This window comes from Coccinella septempunctata, chromosome 5 (genome assembly GCF_907165205.1).
Source record: "Coccinella septempunctata chromosome 5, icCocSept1.1, whole genome shotgun sequence".
Taxonomy (NCBI): domain Eukaryota; kingdom Metazoa; phylum Arthropoda; class Insecta; order Coleoptera; family Coccinellidae; genus Coccinella; species Coccinella septempunctata.
This window is the reverse complement of record NC_058193.1, coordinates 31,297,356-31,315,974: the sequence shown is the minus strand read 5'-3', so window position 1 is coordinate 31,315,974 and position 18,619 is coordinate 31,297,356. Positions and strand designations below refer to the sequence as shown.

Below are 18,619 nucleotides of genomic sequence, written 5' to 3'. Positions count from 1 at the left end.
GACAATCTATGACATCTATGGTTAATGACACTAATGTCGACTACAGTGTTCTGTTATTAACACAAAACTTGAATTTTTTAATGTAAACTGTATTTCTTGTCATTGCCATGGACAATATTGGTTGAAATTTTAATTTACAATCAATGAAAACCCAACTGTGAAAATTGCATTTCACAACATTCCACAGAATTCTCTATGAATAAAGTTTAAGATATCCAACTTCAATATTCAGTTCATAGATGGCAGTCATACAGCAAGAAAATTTCAAAACTGAAATTTTATAAATTTTTCTCTGATATAAAAATAAATTAAACTGAATTGAATTTACTCATTCCGGCCGAAAGTTAGTTTAATATTATTCTCAATTTTTTCGAGTTCGACTCAGTTGAATGAAAATTTCTCCCGATATCGAAGAATGAAATGTTAAAAATTGAATTAAATTTATTTTTATGGGTTTTTTAGTTGTGCGATAATCAATACAATTTTTAATTGTACCGATAATCACATCAGCTAAAGATTGCGTAGGGCTAATTTATCTAACAAATGATGATCACAATTGAAAGTAATAATTCATTAGTGAAAGTTTTCAAGATTTTGATATGCGCGAAGAGGCGTGGTTAATCAAACACCACTTTACAAGTGCATTCTATTTCGACTTTTGTCAACAATTTTGAATGTGGTAACTTTTCAAGTCGATGGTGGGGGAAAGCGCCGTCTCTAGACCGAACACGGGCAAGCGAAAACAGCAAACGGTATACACAATCCAGTGCCGCGCCGCCATCTTGGAGTGGAATGAGTGGGGGCTACAGCTTAGTGAGCACCTAGCGTTGTACAAGAAATTACGAAAGTGGCCTATAAGACTGTAAATTTAAGAAAATAGTGTTTACAAATTGAAAATATACCTCATTGTGTCATATGAAAACCGAAACGTGTTTTAGTTTGTGTGTTTTTCCTTTGGCGGACTTTGCAGATCTGAAAATTTAACAGCGTGGCTACACTCTACAGCTTGTCTTTGTTTCTGTTATTAAGGTAAGCTTCTTCTCAACTTTCACATTCTATTTTAGGCAAATACTATTTGATTGATAACATTCGAGGTTTCATGCAGATTCATTACGTTGTATCAATCAAGATTAACCTTTTTGAGCAAGCATTCCGAGTCCCCTAATTGAATATGCGAATCATGTTTTTTACCGGCTTTCCACATTCGACTATAAATAACCCTGAAAGAACTCCAAGAGAGTTATAATTTCTCTTGAGACATCTGAAGCTTCACGAAATTAAACATTAACTGAACAATCTCCCACTTGTACTAAAATAGGTTATATTGTCCATTCTAGAAATTGATTCAATTAATAACATGGCTGCTTGTTACTTGATAGGTTCACGTATAATTTCAGTACGCTATTGACACTGACCGATTTTCTTGTTTAACGTTGTGTGACAGACAAAAATTACATTCACCATAATTAGTTGCCTCACTTTCTCTCCTGTACATCATCATATTTTATTTGATTTCACTCTTCCTATTTAACTGTTTACTTTGGGAATGAACAACCAAAAATTCATTAGCCCAATTTTGCCAACATGACCTTGATTTCTCATTCGAAACGTTTTCGCTCGTAATTTCGACGATCGAGTGTTGTAGTAGGCATCTTGAAAATGCAAGCTCGACATTTGATTACTTTACATATTGTGTCAGTAGGTAGGTTTTATATCGAATTGTTTTTGCACGGTCTCAAGGTCATTCTGATGAAATCTTGCTTCTGGCAGGAGACGGATGTATTGCGATCAATTAACACCGCAGAATAACGATTTTATATATATTTCTTTTCCTTATATCAGCAATTATGAACATTGAATCCATCATTCGCATAGAATTCGTGCATATGACAAATGTAACTGAATTCTTCCACAAGGAATATATTTATGATACAGAACTACTCATCTGTATATCAGTCCATGTAAGCATGTGATAATTACATACTTGATGACTGAATAACTTGAAATCAACCGAATGCGTAATTTCCTAGATTTGTGATGAAGATATTTGTCAATTACCTGTATGAGTCTAAATCAAGTTAGGTTATGTTATGTTTTATGTTATCCTGTTACTACCACATTGACCACTTTCATTATAATTATTAGTAACTGTATGAAATAGGATATAGCATGGTATAAGTACAAATATGAAGCTCCAAAGAATATTTGGCAAATTATCGAAATAGGAGACTCTGATTGTGTTACTCAGTCTCACTGATTTTTTCATAAGTTATTCGAAAACCAATTGAGACCATTATAGGTAGTATGCCTTTTGATTGAACATATTTGTTTGGTGGAAAGTATTTCGATACTTTTTCTTATCATTTTTAGTCGAAAACATCAATATAATGATGTTTCATGTCGAAATTTCATGACTGTCGGAATCATAGAATAACATAGAATCATAGACATAACACCTTTGAGTATAGAATAGTCTATGCATAAAAAAGCATAGATGATTGAACTTGTCATCATTATGTTTGAATCATAGACAAATAATCCGTAACAAGGATTCCAAAGGATCGATGATGATAAATCCGTACTCTGCGAAAATTCGTCGGACTTCATCCCCCACTAATAATTCAAATTCAAGAGGGGAGTCCGATAGCGGTTCGGGAAAAGGGCGTCGGAAGATCTTAAATGCATTTTTAATGATTCGGTACCCTTTTCCCGTTCGGAAAAACAATTAAACTTTTTTCGCGCGGGCTCTGGCAGTCGGGCCTGAGAAAACTTGTGGATTTATAACTTTGTTCATACTGCCGGTATAAATTTTTAACGAATTAAAACTTTTCGCATGGAACACAATTTAAACTTCGTAACTGTCCCACTTGGTTGAGCGGTGACGTTTCGGTTAATCCCGAAGTTCGTCCGTAATGAGTACTTGGAAAGTTCGCAAGGAGGCAGATCGAGCTCATCCGTTACCTCCGATATTCTCGATCTTCTCGGAGGTAACGGCTCATCGCTTATGGTTCTTCGACGACAAAAGTGAAATAGATGGCCTCTCGTCCGGCGTATTGATTAGCCGGTCGTTCGGCGACTGGAGGATCGGCTCGGCGTCGTGGCCATTCCGCTGGAATTTACATAATTCAATTGTGGCAACCGGTCTGCCGATAGTATCGACGATGGAAATGGCGCTAAAATCGCCCTGCGGAGTCGAGTGGGGTCAGCTGCGGATCCCAAGCCGATCGTCTCTTTCATTCTGCTTCGTTCGCAAATTATTGTCCGTGTCTTAATAATTAAGACATGTAATATGAACTCAATAATTATTATTGAGTTCATATTACATGTCATTACCATAGATATATGTAGGTCTATGGTCCAAATGGTTACCTCGTTCTATGACTTATCATAGAAATGTCACAGGTTTTTCAAACATAGAATATTATGATTTGATGGTGTTTTACTCAAGATCAGATATAATATCCATAAAATGGATCAAACAATTTTTATCCTACTGATAAATTACCTCAAATATCAGTTTTGTATTGTATCATCAGGAAATTATTTGCTTCCTAGCATCTCTGGGTGAGCACTGAATAAAATATCGAAGTCATCCTACTGATAAATTCAATGGACGCATAAGCTGATGAAATTCTCAACTTCGGCAACATTTGTTGATTTTAATCGACCTTTTAGGGAATTTGCAAGTTGCTATTATATGTATCCATCGAATGAAACTACAATTCTAGATTATACATATTATGTAGAAGTGGAAATTCCAGAAGGGATGAATTACACCACTGAAACTGTTCAAGCAGAGAATTTTGGTTAATTATTATTATTGTGTAGGAAAATTTCCATTTACGTAGCAAATGTTTTGCACAAAAGTGCAAGAAATGCATTTTTATAAAAATGAAAGCATTCAGTGAATATTCCAACACTTCCTCATCATTGCATTAGTGTCGTGATGAGTTCCTTTCAGGTGATAATAGTTTCAGTGCATGACGACGTGAGTAAACATAAGATACGAATCCTTAAAATATGTCCACTCCTATTTCCAAGTTTGAACTTGCTCAATTCTGAGCCTCGTTCCTTTGCGAATTCGAGGTGTATAAACAAACGAATTTCTGGAAAATTCCCACGTTCTCGGCTACGTGCTATAAATAAAAAAAAACACTCAAAATCGAGGTCATACATGGATTACTCATTACATTAGATAAGTCAAAGGAAAATTCAATAAACATTACCTTTTCGATAAGTGGTGCAAGTAAAAGAACTCTGTATCGCAATGCAAAAACATCAGTGATAACGTCTGAATTATTGAGAATCGAGTATATTGGGAATCTGCTCGAACTTTTCAATCATTGGAAATATCTATTCATATAAGGATTGAGGGGAATTCTGGAAAGGATAATTCTTTAAAATTTTATTCTGATCAGGAAGCGATAACGCTGTGTTTCCTTTCGTATCTCTCATGTATCTCTATGGTTTTTACTCTGTATGTGCATATTGATTTTATACGATTTTTCGGTCCCATGTGTATGTTCCTTCATTTTCATTGCCTAAAGTTCGAAGGGTAAATACTAAATAAATAGTATAACTTCCGACGAAGTCATGTGAACTGTGTCGTGTCGAAAGTGGTGTATTCCGAAATGATCGAAATAACGCAACCCTCGTTGCATAACTCCCTGTGAAAACGGCCAACTAAGCTTTGGCAACGATAATATAGTTTCCGCTGACTGTGCCTTTGTTTATCACCCAATTATTCCGTGAAAAACCCCATCGCAGTTTTATAGGTTCGACGTTTTTCATCCCGGTGGACTCAGCACTTTTTCCTGGCTGACTAGCCTCAACGAATACGCCTGTCGATGCGCTACAAGTGATGGCCGCTGTCACGGGTTTTTCCCCTCCGTCGAGTCACTGGCGTCCCCGGGATTAGGACGAAGATAAATCTTATCGAATTTTCATTAGATTGATTTCTTGTGATTTCTCCATAACTGATCAATATTATTTCTATGATCGTTCATCATAGAAATAATCTATGGTTGTACTCCATTCGAGTCCTAGACATAGAGATTGTTGGTGTATGTATGAGCATCGATAACTTTATTCGAAAAGAAGAGAGGAAGATATAAGTAATTTTTCATAATCTTTATTGAATAACGGGTACAAAAGTCGTCGACACAACTGTCCTCTTACATCCTAGTTCTAACTTCTAACTACTGACGCTAACCTCTGTTGGACGCGTCCCGCAGTTCGCGCCAAAATCGAATTGGAACATAGAGTTGTTTTGACTTACTGTCATGTCATATACTAAATCTAACAAAGAATAATTTTCTTTTCATTGGTGACAATCTGTTGACATAACTACATATGTCAGTTTTCTATGGTCAGTTATGTCGGAAATATTCTCCGGGTAGCTATCGAACGGCGCCACTGATTTGCTTTTCGAAGCTCTCTTCCCAACCCCGGCTGAAGGCAGAGCTACGTCAGCGATGTACGACCTCCACTCCAGACGGTTTTTCGCTTCGTTGACGCCACTTCACGTGTCAATTCCGAATTTCGCGATCAGCATTTTCGCATGCCGAATTTATCAGCCGCGATCATAATCATCTCGTGATCGGGATGATTTCAATTATGGAAACGGATTCCATCTACAGGAAAAAAATCTATTTCTATGAACGAAGGTATTTGTTCGGTCATAGAATATAATTTTCAATAGAATTCCGCGAGTTGGTAACCATGAAATATATCATAGAAATTGATCTTAAATGAAGGCGCATAGATTTCCATTGCCTTTGTTTCGAATTGAATCGATCCTTCTTGTTTTCCCAAGCATTTTTCATCTATGACTTGTGCTAACAAGTGTGGCGTGACGTGAGAGATTCCGAGAAGCGTGCCATCAAGGGTGTGACCGTGTGAAACGGTTGAAAGGTGTGAAATTATCATATCTTCACCGATAAAAGAACGCAGGGTGAGAGGCGTCGAGATAAATATAGCAAAATCGATAATATACGTGTTCTAACTGCCGATTTATGCAAATGTTATAAATAGGCACTGCGGTATCTTCGCATAATGTCGACTGAAGAGAGGTTTTAGATATTAATAGAAACACCTATTCGACATAATTCGTTGCGTGCAAATATAAAATTGCCGCGTATTCTACCTAGCATTCGTGGGCGCGAATATTCATCAACGAGATCGGAATAATTCAATCCGTTTTTGCGTTAGCGATTTAGAGGCCGTTTTCTTCAACAGGAACTGGATTTGGAAGGGAATTTGAGGAAAATTATGCAATATGGATGATTATGTGATCTCCAATGGAATTGACAGCTATCATGAACATAGATTTTGTGTCCGATCATAAAATGAAGAACAATGTGAAATGATGTCATAGAAATATCAGTCTTGCACATAATTCTTTATTCTCTGGTCGAGGAAAATTTAGGGTTAACAACAAAGAAGACATATTTATCGAATTCTATGTTGAAATATGTCGAAATACGTATTTCCTCTGGATGAGTTGAAGCCACCGAGAGAGTCTTATCTCCCACCCCAACTACATTCCTCAATTTCAATCCCGCAGAACTCGGCAGCAGGGCTCCATAAATTCGGACTAGAGTCGAGGAAAAAGGGGGATGAACGCAGCTCGGAAAAAGAGTTGTACCTTATTCCGGAATAACTTCGAACAAATATGGACATCGTCGATGTTCGGGGGAGGGAGGGGGGTAGTGGAGTGATCTCGGGGATCGATGACGTTTGACCTCAAACCGTGCTCCATTCCGTCGATCCCTCCTGGTTAACGCGGCCCGAAAGCGACCCTTGCGATTCCCCGTTTTGTGTCTCGGCAAATTGGGCGAAACCGGGAAAATTCACCAGTTCGGCAGGGCCGGACTGCAGAGTTTGGGGGAAAACCGACGTGATTTTGAATTTGTTAGCAACGGTCTAAATCTTTGATAGTAATGTAAGATACATTAGATATCAAAGTCTAGGAGGCCAGGATATCCATATTTTCGAGACGATTTGTCGTAAAAAAATGTTAAGAAATGAATTTCATACCGAGGCCAAAAACACTACTCTTCGATATCGATGAGTGAAATCGGTACTACCCACCCCTGTCTGTGATCCTCGCTCGTAGACATAGAGACGTATCTCTATGTCTAGACATAGAGACGTGTCTCTATGTCTATGTACTCACTCTTGTCACTTATCTATGGTTTGAGATTCTATTCAAGCAATAGAATGACGTTGCCAGATTGCCAAAATATTCCTGTTACTGCCTGCATTATCCATTTAGCGAGCATTCGTCTTATGAAATGGAAATTTTGTGATTCTATCTCGAACTTTCTTTTGTATACTGGAAGATTAATTGTGTTTTTTTTTTTTATTACGAATATACGAACGAAAAAAAACGCACAAGCAGAATCGGCAACCTGGCAAAGTGTCGACAACAGAAACGTTAGAAATTGCTCAGTTTTGTGAGCGGTGAGCTAATCTTTCCGCAGTGACGTCCTGCTGCTGTCAGTTTGTGATATAAAATTGGGTTCTTCTGAAGAAAAAACAATATCGTCAAGTTTCGACGAGCAGTTTAATAAATGGCCTGGTCTGGCCCTGGTGTATCGTCACGCACAACTCCGGAGGGCGGTTTATCCGGGACTTGGGTCTCGTCTGCCGAATCTCTCCTCTCCGATTTAATTTAAATTCAAATGCACTGTTTCTCCTAACCTCGCCTCCTCCTTCCCCCGCCGCCCCGCTCGCGCTAATCGTTACGAAGTGAATTATTGTTTTGCAACTTTATACGCTTCCGCCTCTTACCGGCCCGTCGGTTGGGCACGGTGAAGAGGGTTGGGGGAGTTATCGGACGGACACACGTGGAGATATCGTAATGAAAAAAAATTGTCGGGGATGTTCACCCTCGACGGGGGCCGGACGATCGGGAAATTGGAACGTGGGGGTTGTTTCGCGTGGGACGGGGATTTATCTCGACGTTGTTGGTTTGTAAATAGGGCGATCGGATCGTAACGAAGGGGGGATGGTAATTGTGGAATTAGTCTGACGTGATTTTGTACAAATGATACTTGAGGAATTGTGGTTGGAAATATTGCCCTTACTGACAGATCTAATCAGTCGGTAGATTCGTCGTCTGTCGATTTACCCATCCCTTGTGGGACCACAGATTTCCATACCTTCCTTCTGTGATATCAGTATAATGATAAGTGTCTATGATTCTGACATTGGTCTCATAGTTGCCAATATAGAGAATAGGGAACTCTTACGATTTGTCAAAATCAGCTGAGCGTTCGCTGTCGTGGGGCACACAAGCTTTTCTCTCCATTGATTCACATGCTGTTTTAGTCGAGTATTGTGTTTTGTGCATGTTTTTGGAAAAAATGTTGTTCCCTACGTTAGGTTAGAGTGATTAGACTATAACTTTCTAAGAAATGCCTCTTTACACTGATAATAAAAAGCTTTGTGTGCCCCACGGTAATGAAGGGTCAGCTGATTTTGACAAATCGTTAGAGTACTCTATAGGAGAACGATCGCCGTTCTACAAATATAGACATAGAGAAATGGACTGACGAATACCAGCATAAAATTGGCTATGTGAGTGTGGACCAATCAAAATTCTAGAAATTGACAATCAGCTGGACTTTATGTTCTGTTTCTCCCTGCCACTTTTTCTGGTCGTATTTCATGCACAGGCGAAAAGGAATTGCTCACTCCCTTTCTCTATGTCTGACCAAAACAACATGGGGAAAATAAGTCGCGGTCACTGGAAGTAAATTGTGGATTTCTGTGATCGGAAATTCTAATGTCAGTTTGGAGAGAACTGCTTTCAATTGCAGGTTAGGTTAGTTGTTTCTGATGAATTTTCGAATAGATTCCTCCGATTAAAATGAATTGAAAGTCAGACAAAGTCGATAAAACATCAGTATGAATATAGTAAAGGTAATCATTAGCTTCATTCATAACAATCAAGAAATGGATGAAATTCTCAGGAAATTTCTGAATTCAACAAATAGATTCTTCATTGCATGAAGTATGTCCATAAAATAATGAAAATAATGGCTTAATCTTCATGATCATATATGTACATATTTTGAGGAGAACACTTTTGGTATATGAAAAGGTCAGAAGGTGTTAGGTTAGGTTTGGTTTGGTTCAGATTTTCCACTAGATGGAGAAGATTCTGTTCCCAATAACTCAAAAAAAAATATAAGACCTTCCCTCCCCTTGAAGTTTTCCGCAAATATTCAGTACACCCCGTATACGAACCCTTGATTTCTTCATCAATTCGAGCGTAAAACATTTTTCACTAGGATAATAAATTAGCCTAAAATCATGGCCAGAAAAAAGCCTTTTCACCTGTGATAAGATTGTACATTGGTCACTCAGGAGCTCAAAAATTCATTTGGGGAAAGTCTAACTAAACTTCTGAAATCTTTCAAATTGCAACTTCCCACGTACTCGATCAATTTCCAGAAAACATTCTTCACGGTTGGAGACAAGCTTTAAATTTTCATGAAATTACTGACTGATTATATTCTTGGTATCCATTTACATAACTAATCAAACAATCGCTAATTCAACTTGTTAACCTCTAGATTTAAACTCCAGAAACAATTTATTGCAAAATAACGCCATCTAAATGAGCTGTGTAGAAAGAAAACCCTTGTACAAGTGAAAATATTGTACCAAAAATTGTTATTCCATTTCTGGGTATTTCTTTATCTAAGAATAGTTGGACATGATGATCCTGACAGAGAATCCCGACGCTTAGAAGTGTCACTCTCCCCATAAACTATGTCAAACATAAAACAAATCGCATTTCCCCAAACTAGGTTCGATGATGCATGAAATTGTATACAAAGGATGTAGCACAAGCCAATTAACTTCAGAAGGCGTCATAGGCGAGTATTTTCACTTTCGTCAAATGCCCCAGTTTCCAGCAGCAACGATTTACGACACAGATTCACCAGCTTCCAAATTATCAAACGCTAACCGGTCTAGAACGTGTCATGTATTTACGACCGCCGTAAAAAGTTTTAATATAATTTTATGATAGAGGCGAAGATGCCGGAACTTGTCACGATAAATTTTAGCATATCCATGGTGGAAACGGCGTTTCTATTGGGAAATTGAGGATTATGGATACTGTAGCTGGTGTCGACTGGAAAATTGTGGAAATTTCTGGGAGATTATGTTATTTTTCCGTGTTCTATTCCAACGGCTTGTTATTGTAAGTAATGATGCTGTGATTAGGCAGTGGAATCTTTCCTCAAGGACTTTTGTCCCTGGTACTGTTGATAGCAAAATAGATCATGTGTAAATTTCCAGCTCAAGCGAGTTTCTACAGTGAAATTTACAGAATTCCTGAATGCAGGGTATCTGTTAATGAATGAGAAGGAATCACAAAAGGAATCATGTCCTGAAGTCCTTTGCATTTATTCACAAACACCTAGATTCACCTCTCTCAAACGTCGTCTGTAGGGTTTGTTCTTGCCGAAACGGTGATGAAAACGATCCTGAGCAGGTGTTGTTTTTCGTCGCCCAACAAGCCCTGTTCTTTCCAACATGGAACCTGTCTCCCTGAACCTATTCCATAGTCGCGATATCACACTTTGGCTGACTACAACAACCTGAGTTAGGCCACCCTGTAGCATTCCGATAGCCCTATTAGCCTCAGCGTTTGTTAATTTACGTCTTGGCATTGTCAGAAAACTCGTTTCAAATCGAAGCCGTTGATAAACTGACTTCATTTCAAAATAAGAACATTCATGAAGCATATGCAAAGATCCAAGCCTCAGAAAAAGGGTGACTAGATTAACGAAATGTCTCATAATGATTTTTATTGGATCGATTCAAGTTGTTATTGAGTTTTAAATGATTTTACAGCGATTTTCTCGAAGATTACGTACTTTTATAAACGATTGAATACGATATCCCCAACTCTTGTGGAGCAGTTTATTTGGGCATATTTTCCATCCAATTTATCACCTTATGTCGATCGATATCGAAAGCCAAGAAATCCAGACACCTAATCGAGTTATTTCCGTCACCTCATAACGCCAAAACTCGAGAAGTGGCGATCGAAATGAGCACCCCCAACCAACCCCTATCGTAGCCGGTCGATACCTGTCTCTCTTCCCTTGTTACCGCCTGTAATGAAGCAAAATTGCCAAGTTTTGTCAAACTTTCGACGCGTTAGGGGAACTTTACCCGAAGTTGACACAGAGCTTTATGGCGGACGCGCATAAAACGGAATGTTCAATAAAGTTGATGAAAAGCTTCGTCGAGTTCGCGAGGAATCGGGATACTTGAAATTGTTTGCCAAGAAGCGTAAAGTTTGTTCCGTATATATCCGGTTTGGCGACGGGACAGGGCTCAAGGGGTCCAGATGGAAGCTGCCCTAACTTCACGTCGGTCAGGGGTGTTTTGACGATTAAAGTTGTGAGGAGTGTAGAGCGTTTAAGAAATTATCTCCTTCGACAGTTCTCCATCGATCAGGGTGTTATTATTTCATGTGAACTATACATATATAAAACCACCATAATGCCCATCAAGCTCAACCCCTATATGTATTTTGAATAGGGAAAAGAGGTAAGTGATAATAACTCATTTGAAAGGCCTTTCTATTCAGAGTCATAGTTAATTTTTTTCATTCAATCCTTGTTACATGCTATGTTGGAATGAATTTTCCTGGCATTGGTAATTTTTTAACATAAAGAAATTATTTCAATTCTTTCTGCCAATGTATGAACTATTTTTAACTCAATTGTTAATAAAAGAAAAAAAACGGTGATATTTTCATGTCTGGTGTATGGCAGTTGAAGGATATCGTCGAAAAAATAAATTACTGAATACTTATTTATTGATTCACACATTGGATTTGACCAATTCTTTACAAAATTTAAAATTGAATATCTCAAAAACCAATCGATCGAATGAAAAAAAAATTAAAAATGCTGGACTCAGAATAGGAAGGCCTTCCAAATGAGGCATCACTTACCCCATCTTTCCTATTCAAAATATGGGGGTTGGGGTTGTAACACTAAGGGTTGAAGCGATACGGTTTTGAATTTGTTCTTAGATTCTCTGTGGAATCAAAAACCGACTTGTCCGAGTCTTTTTATATATTACGGTTTTGTTGACTTACAGAGCGGCTGATTCGTTTTAGAGGAATGTTTATACTTATTTCTTAAGTAGCTAGTGGGAGGGGAAAAATCAGCTGATTTAGAAGGTTTGGAAATTGCTATATGTGAAGGAACCGCTAACCTCTACACATTGAGGGCCCAAAATATTTGAATGAACGGAATTCGTGACACCCTGTATAGAACATCAATAGAATTATTGATCAAAAAATTTAGTTATATAGTTGCCTACACAGGGGAGTCTTTGACTCGTACAAATATTTTAACAGTAGATTCTTGAGGTCAAAAAAAAAACACTTCTTTCCTGAACCATTTTTTCCGATTCTGCCCTGATAAAAAGATATAGCAATTTTAAGTTTTCAAGTTTTCATAATGAGCTGTGCCACCCCTGGAAAAACAGAAGCACCTTCAGAATAACAGCTAAATCTGTGACTCTACACATCTGTGGATCTTTTAAACAGAGTTGTATTCAGCCAAAGTACCCAATTTTTAAAATTTCACAGATACTTTTTTATTTTTGAACATCAAATTACTCGAAAACGGCGCATTATACGAGAAAATATGAGGAATATTTTTATTTTATTCATTTATTTTATTTCCTATATCATTTTTTCCGATTCGACCCTGATAAAAGGATATATCCATTTTAAATTTTCATAATGAGCTGTGCCACCTCTGGAAAAACAAAATTATTTTCAGAATAACTAGCTAAATCTCTGACTCTACACATCTGTGGATCTTTTGAACAGATTTTTATTCAGCCAAAGTTCCCCTCTTGACAAATTTCACAGATACTTTTTAATTTTTGAACATCAAATTACTCAAAAACGGCGCATTATACGAGAAAATATGAGGAACATATACTTTCATTTTACAGAACGTTCAAATATTCATTAGATAGAGTCCAACTTAGTTTCAAGAGTTGAGTTCTTTGAATTTTTGATATTTTTATGGTACGTAATGGTCATAATGAGAAAACTGGAAGACGTGGGTGATATCTTGTGTTCGAAGAAGATTCATGAAATAAATAAAAAACTATATTCCGAAATTCATTTCAATCGATAAAACCGTTTGTGGGATAGAACAAAAATGACATTTTTTATGGTTTTTCAACAGCCTGTATCTTTCAAACCGAGCCGATTCGGAAAAAATAATTAGGGAAGAAAGTGTTTCTTTTGACCTCAAGAATCTACTGTTATAGGTATTTGTACGAGTCAAAGACTCACTCTGTAGACCTGATGAAAACTAGAACATAAAAGCTGCTGACTCTGGTCAGAGCTTCTTTCCATTTTTATTAATGGAGAGCGTCGGCAGTTCCAAAGCTTTCTATCCCACTATCTAATGGCCAGAATCCTGCCCCGTACCTGCTCTTCGTACCCGATCCCTCGCTTAACATATTTCGAGGAACCGACGAACCCTAAACATTCGCCGAATTCGTCCGTTTCCGAATATCCCGGCAACGATATCATGATGTATTTTCCACCTGCTCGGTGCCGTTTCTATTTTCGTGAGTGAATACGCCTCGGATCTCTCTCGGTCGACGTGCGTTCTTTCCTTTTTTTTTTTATTTCTCTCGAGTTACATAACCTACTTCAACGCGAACTTTGTTGACAATGTCATTAGTTGGAACGAAGATAAATTCCGGACGTATCAGGGGAAAAGTTTGTGGAGAAACTTGGGAATTCTACCGGTAATGATAGCTCGGGTGGACTTGGAGGAGTTGGAGACAGTTATTAATTTTTTTTCACTCGGTCGGAAAATACGCTGCATTCTATATTATTCTTCTGTTCGAAAACGTGGAGTTTCGCCTTATATGGAAGTAGAACTAAATATCAAACAATTCATTGAGTTTTTTAAACGTTCAATGTGTGTGTAGATCGAACGTAAACTAATATTTCCAAAAGTTTGTTGATGGACTTGAAGAACTCGAAGCATTCCAAACTTTTAACGATCCCTTATATCCTCCTGCAGTATCTCGGTGAATAGTTGTACTTTCGTTGGTTTTTTGACCAGTTCCATGCAAAAAACAATATTGCGTTACCATAGCAACGAACAATGACTCTTTAGAAGTAGAGTTTGAGGTCAAAAAAGTAAGCGAGAGTTACGCAATAAATTAAAAGAGAGAAGATGTCCAAGGAAAAATATATTTCATACGGACGCGTTCATCATATAGTTCACGTCAATTTAGGCATGAAAAAAATTGCTGCAAAATTGATCCCCAAATGTTTGAATGTTGACCAAAAGCGTGCAAGGGTAGAATCATCGCGTTCGATCTGTGCTCGATTTGAAAACGATGTAGACTTCTTAAACCGAATTTTTACTAGGATGAGACTTGGGTACAGTTCTACGATCCAGAAACAAAGCAACAATCGATGGAATGGCAACACTCTGGTTCTCCAAGACCATAAGAAGTTTCGTGTCCAAAAATCTGCTAGAAAAGTTCTTGCTTCAATTTTTTGGGATTGCCATGGAGTAATCATGATTGATTTTTTGGATAAGGCTAGAACAATAACCGGAGATTACTCTTCGACATTACTGACCACTCTACGGGAAAAAATTAATGGGAAAAGACGCGGAAAGCTATCCAAATATATTTTGCTTTTGCAGGACAACGCCCCTGCATACAAATCTCATGTTGCCATGCAAAAAATTCGTGATTTAGGGTTTGAATTATAAGAAAACCCCCCTTATTCACCAGATTTGGCTTCATCCGGCTATCATCTCTTTCCTCAACTGAAAAAAATGTTTAAAAGGTCGTAAATTTTCTTCCAACGAAGAGGTAATAAAAGCTGTGGAGGTCTGGTTTGTATAGCAAAAAGAAAAAAAATTTTCTGAAAGGTCTAGAGACGTTGCAGGTTCGCTGTAATAACTGTATCCAATTAAGAGGAGAATATGTTGAGTAATAAAATATTTTGACATTGAAATTTTGTTTGGTTCTATATAATAGGCTAAGAATTTTTCAATATATCCTCGTACAGAGTAGGTGAGGCTTGGTCCATAGGTTGGACAAGTGACGCGTTGTGATGAGGATTGAAAAATATCCCTCGTGGCGGGCCTCCTTTCTCGCTTAGAGACACCGTCCTCCGGTTGAGATGTTACACTGCACTGTACTGATGAGGGACAATAATCCCAAAATCAGTCTACAGTTTGTGAATACATATATGTTTCAGCCACTCTGTGAAGTCATTCTTCGAATTGTCGTCTACATATAAATTTTCCTATCATTTGTCAAACTTCTTCATCTCAGAGAATATTTCCGATTATTTTCAAACGGTTCAGTTCGAAATTTTTGAAGTCAATATAGTTCGGTCCGTTTCAAAAGAACGGCTTCGACTGTTATTAATATGTCATACAGAGTGGACCATTGAAAAACAGCGACTCAACCTTAAGTGTTACAATCCCAACCCCTATATTTCGAGTAGGTAAGTTCTTTCGAAAGGCCTTTCTATTTTGAGTTCAGCATATTTATTTTTTTCATTCAACTTCATATGAAGCCTATTTCCGTGGCAGGTTCTTGAAATAAAAATTTGAAGTTGTCTTTCATAGGTCTTAGGTTTGGGCTCTGAAGTTGGCTAGAGCTGAAACATATGTCAGTGCAAATCAATAATTAGAAGTCCAATAATTAAGACTCTTCTTCTTCTTTTTTACATCCATTTTCATTCCACGAGGAGGTAATAAAAGCTGTGGAGGTCTGGTTTGCAGAGCAAGAAGAAACATTTTCTTTGAAAGGTCTAGAGACGTTGCAGGTTCGCTGTAATAAATGTATCCAATTAAGAGGAGAATATGTTGAGTAATAAAATATTTTGACATTGAAATTTGGTTTAGTTCCATAGTAGGCTAAGAATTTTTCAATATATCCTCGTACAGAGTAGGTGAGGCTTGGTTCAGTCTAGGTTGGACAAGTGACACGTTGTGATGAGGATTGAAAAATATCCCTCTTTTCTTCTTCTTTTTTGCATCTTTTTTCATTCCAATTCGAAACTGTTCTAAACGAGAACATATGGTTGATAATAACCGTACGGGTTTGAGGAGGAGGCAAACGTATCCCAAGGTGTATCGTTCACGACACACTCGCTTACCACAACTTAACTTTTACGGACAATAAAAGTTGGCGGAGACGACAAAGGCCCAGCAACAGCCAATTCAAAACTTCCACCGCAATCTTCTCGTCCTATTCGCGCATAAACCCAATTTCCTCCCGTGCCGACGTAAAATAACAAACTCATCTAACTTTCGCAAATTTTCAAAGTGGAATCAACAATTATTATCATTACGTGCGGTGTAACGCATGCGATAATTTCGATGTCGCGTTGCTGCGCTCGCTCGTAGTAGACGATGTTGGCGAGCCACTTGGCCGGAAAATGGCAATTTATCAACTGCACAGTTGAATTACAAACGACGCAAGGGACTATCGCTTTCGAAAGCTTCGAAATGTCACAATTTTCACCATTGCAGATCGAAATTGGATTAGGAAAGTATGTAATTTATGAAGAGACCGGTTTTAACCTCACTTTTGTCGGTTCTATGGAACTGACGTGGATTTGTTTACATTGGCGTTGTTGGGGCTGTTTCACACCATTTTTACGTCGGGTAAGATTGTTGGAGGGTTGGAACGAGAAGAATATTGTGATGACAATTGAGAAAAAATTCCTGAATAATTTAGACGAATTTTATTGGTGAGATTTTGAACTAATATTTTATTTTTTTTTTTTACTCTTATGAATGGACTCTTCTTCTGTCAATTTCTATCGAAATGAGCAATTCATAAAGTCTTCAAAGTAACTGATCAATGAGAAAAATGCGAGAATCCTAAGTTTCCATTTTTATCACTTGGTCTAAACGAAACCATAAAGGATGTTCTTAAATGGGAAGTACAGACGAAAAGAGGACATTCTTCGACAAATTTTAAGAAAAAAAGGTCTCACAAATATGGGAGCACAAACGATTCGTTTTCGAGATACAGGGTGTGAAAGTTTGAATTTTTTCGAGTTTTTCTCTTATAGTATCTACAGTTTACAAGATATTCAACTGAAATTTTGTATAAATATTATAATTGATATTTCACACTATGTGACATGTGATATTTTTTTCTGGAACACTGTCCCATGTTTTCCTTCAAAACTTTTTCTTGGTGAGCCACTGTTAATTTGAAAAAATGTTAAAAGAAGCTTTGTTTTCATACGAAACCTTATGGTCTCTTGTAGTTTTGTTGTATCTGCCTCTGATTTCGAGAAAAAAATTCTGAACGATTCTCTCGAAATTCCCAGAAAAATCCAAATTGTCATAAATATTCAGTTGGTAAGCTGTGGTGAATGAAATCATTGTTAGTTTTGACACATCAAATCAAACTCGGTATTTGTAATAATGAACAGCTTTTCACAACTTGTTTTGATACCAATCTAAAAATAAAAAATACCTCGTAAACGAAACGTTTGCTATACCTGTTTGTGGGACTTCTTTTCTTGAAATTACATAGGAAATCTACTCTCTTCGTTTGTACCGCCAATTTAGGAACACCCTATACATATATGGTTGACTCGGTCATCATTAGGTGAGTTGTTTTCTTGTTGCTTGGCGATAATTCAAATCACAAATGATCTAGGGTCGCATTAGGATCTATTTCAGTAAATATTGTCAAGTTTTTCTTCGTCATCTTTAAAGTTTTGTCTAGGTGGTTTTTTGTGAAATGATTGACCAGTTCTACCTTCTGTTACAGAGGCCTCATCTTTAAATACACCTTCAAATTTATACAGGCTGACAATTTGTAAACTTGTCAGTCCATAATGTCACGACAAGGATGATTTCAGAGAAAATGGCAGGTTAATTTCTATTCGTAGGGGGGCATATTTTGAGCAGAATTGTAAGCCGAAATCTCCTCAACCCTAGGTGTAGGTGCTATCACCCCTAAATTCTCAATAGGGAATAGGGGGTGAGCTATACCTCAATTGAAAGATCTTTTGACCCTCTACATGAATACTATGGTTTGCAAATTTTTATTGAGTCCTTGAAGTAGTTACAGGGGCTGACAATTTGAAAACTTGCCAGTGCCGGAACAGGTCAATTTTTATACGAAGGGGGACATGTTTCTAGCAGAATTGTAAGCCAAAATTTCCTCAATCTTAGGTGTAGGGTTTGTCACCCCTAAAATCTTAATAGGGGATAGAAAGTGAGCTATATATACCTCAATTGGAAGACAGTAGTGTTATGTAGAGGGACATATTGTCTTCTAATTGAAGTTTAGCTCACCCTCTATTCCCTATGAAGAGAAGGGGTTTGAGGAGATTTCAGCTTACAATTTTGCTCAAAATATGTGCCCCTCCCTTTAAAAACTGACCTGTTCCGGCTTTTTCTTCAAAAACATCCTTGTCGAGCTATAATTGGCATGGCAAGTTTTCAAATTGTCACCTCCTGTAAATACTTCAAGGAATCAATAATAATTTACAAACCATAGTATTAATGTAGAGAGACAAGTGATCTTTCAATTCAGG

General features: G+C 37.6%; 1 protein-coding gene across 4 annotated transcripts in view; it reads left to right on the top strand.

Annotated features, from left to right (window-relative positions):
* The first annotated feature begins 729 nt into the window (after positions 1-729).
* LOC123313043 (C-terminal-binding protein) overlaps positions 730-18,619 on the top strand; it is a 70,574-nt gene continuing 52,684 nt past the window's right edge. For 3 of the 4 annotated variants that reach the window (XM_044897735.1, XM_044897731.1, XM_044897733.1), the window contains exon 1: positions 731-1,029. The gene's annotated coding sequence lies outside the window, so the exon portion shown is untranslated. Of the gene's footprint in view, positions 1,030-18,619 lie in introns of all 4 variants that reach the window. The other variant, XM_044897734.1, reaches the window with a different exon arrangement.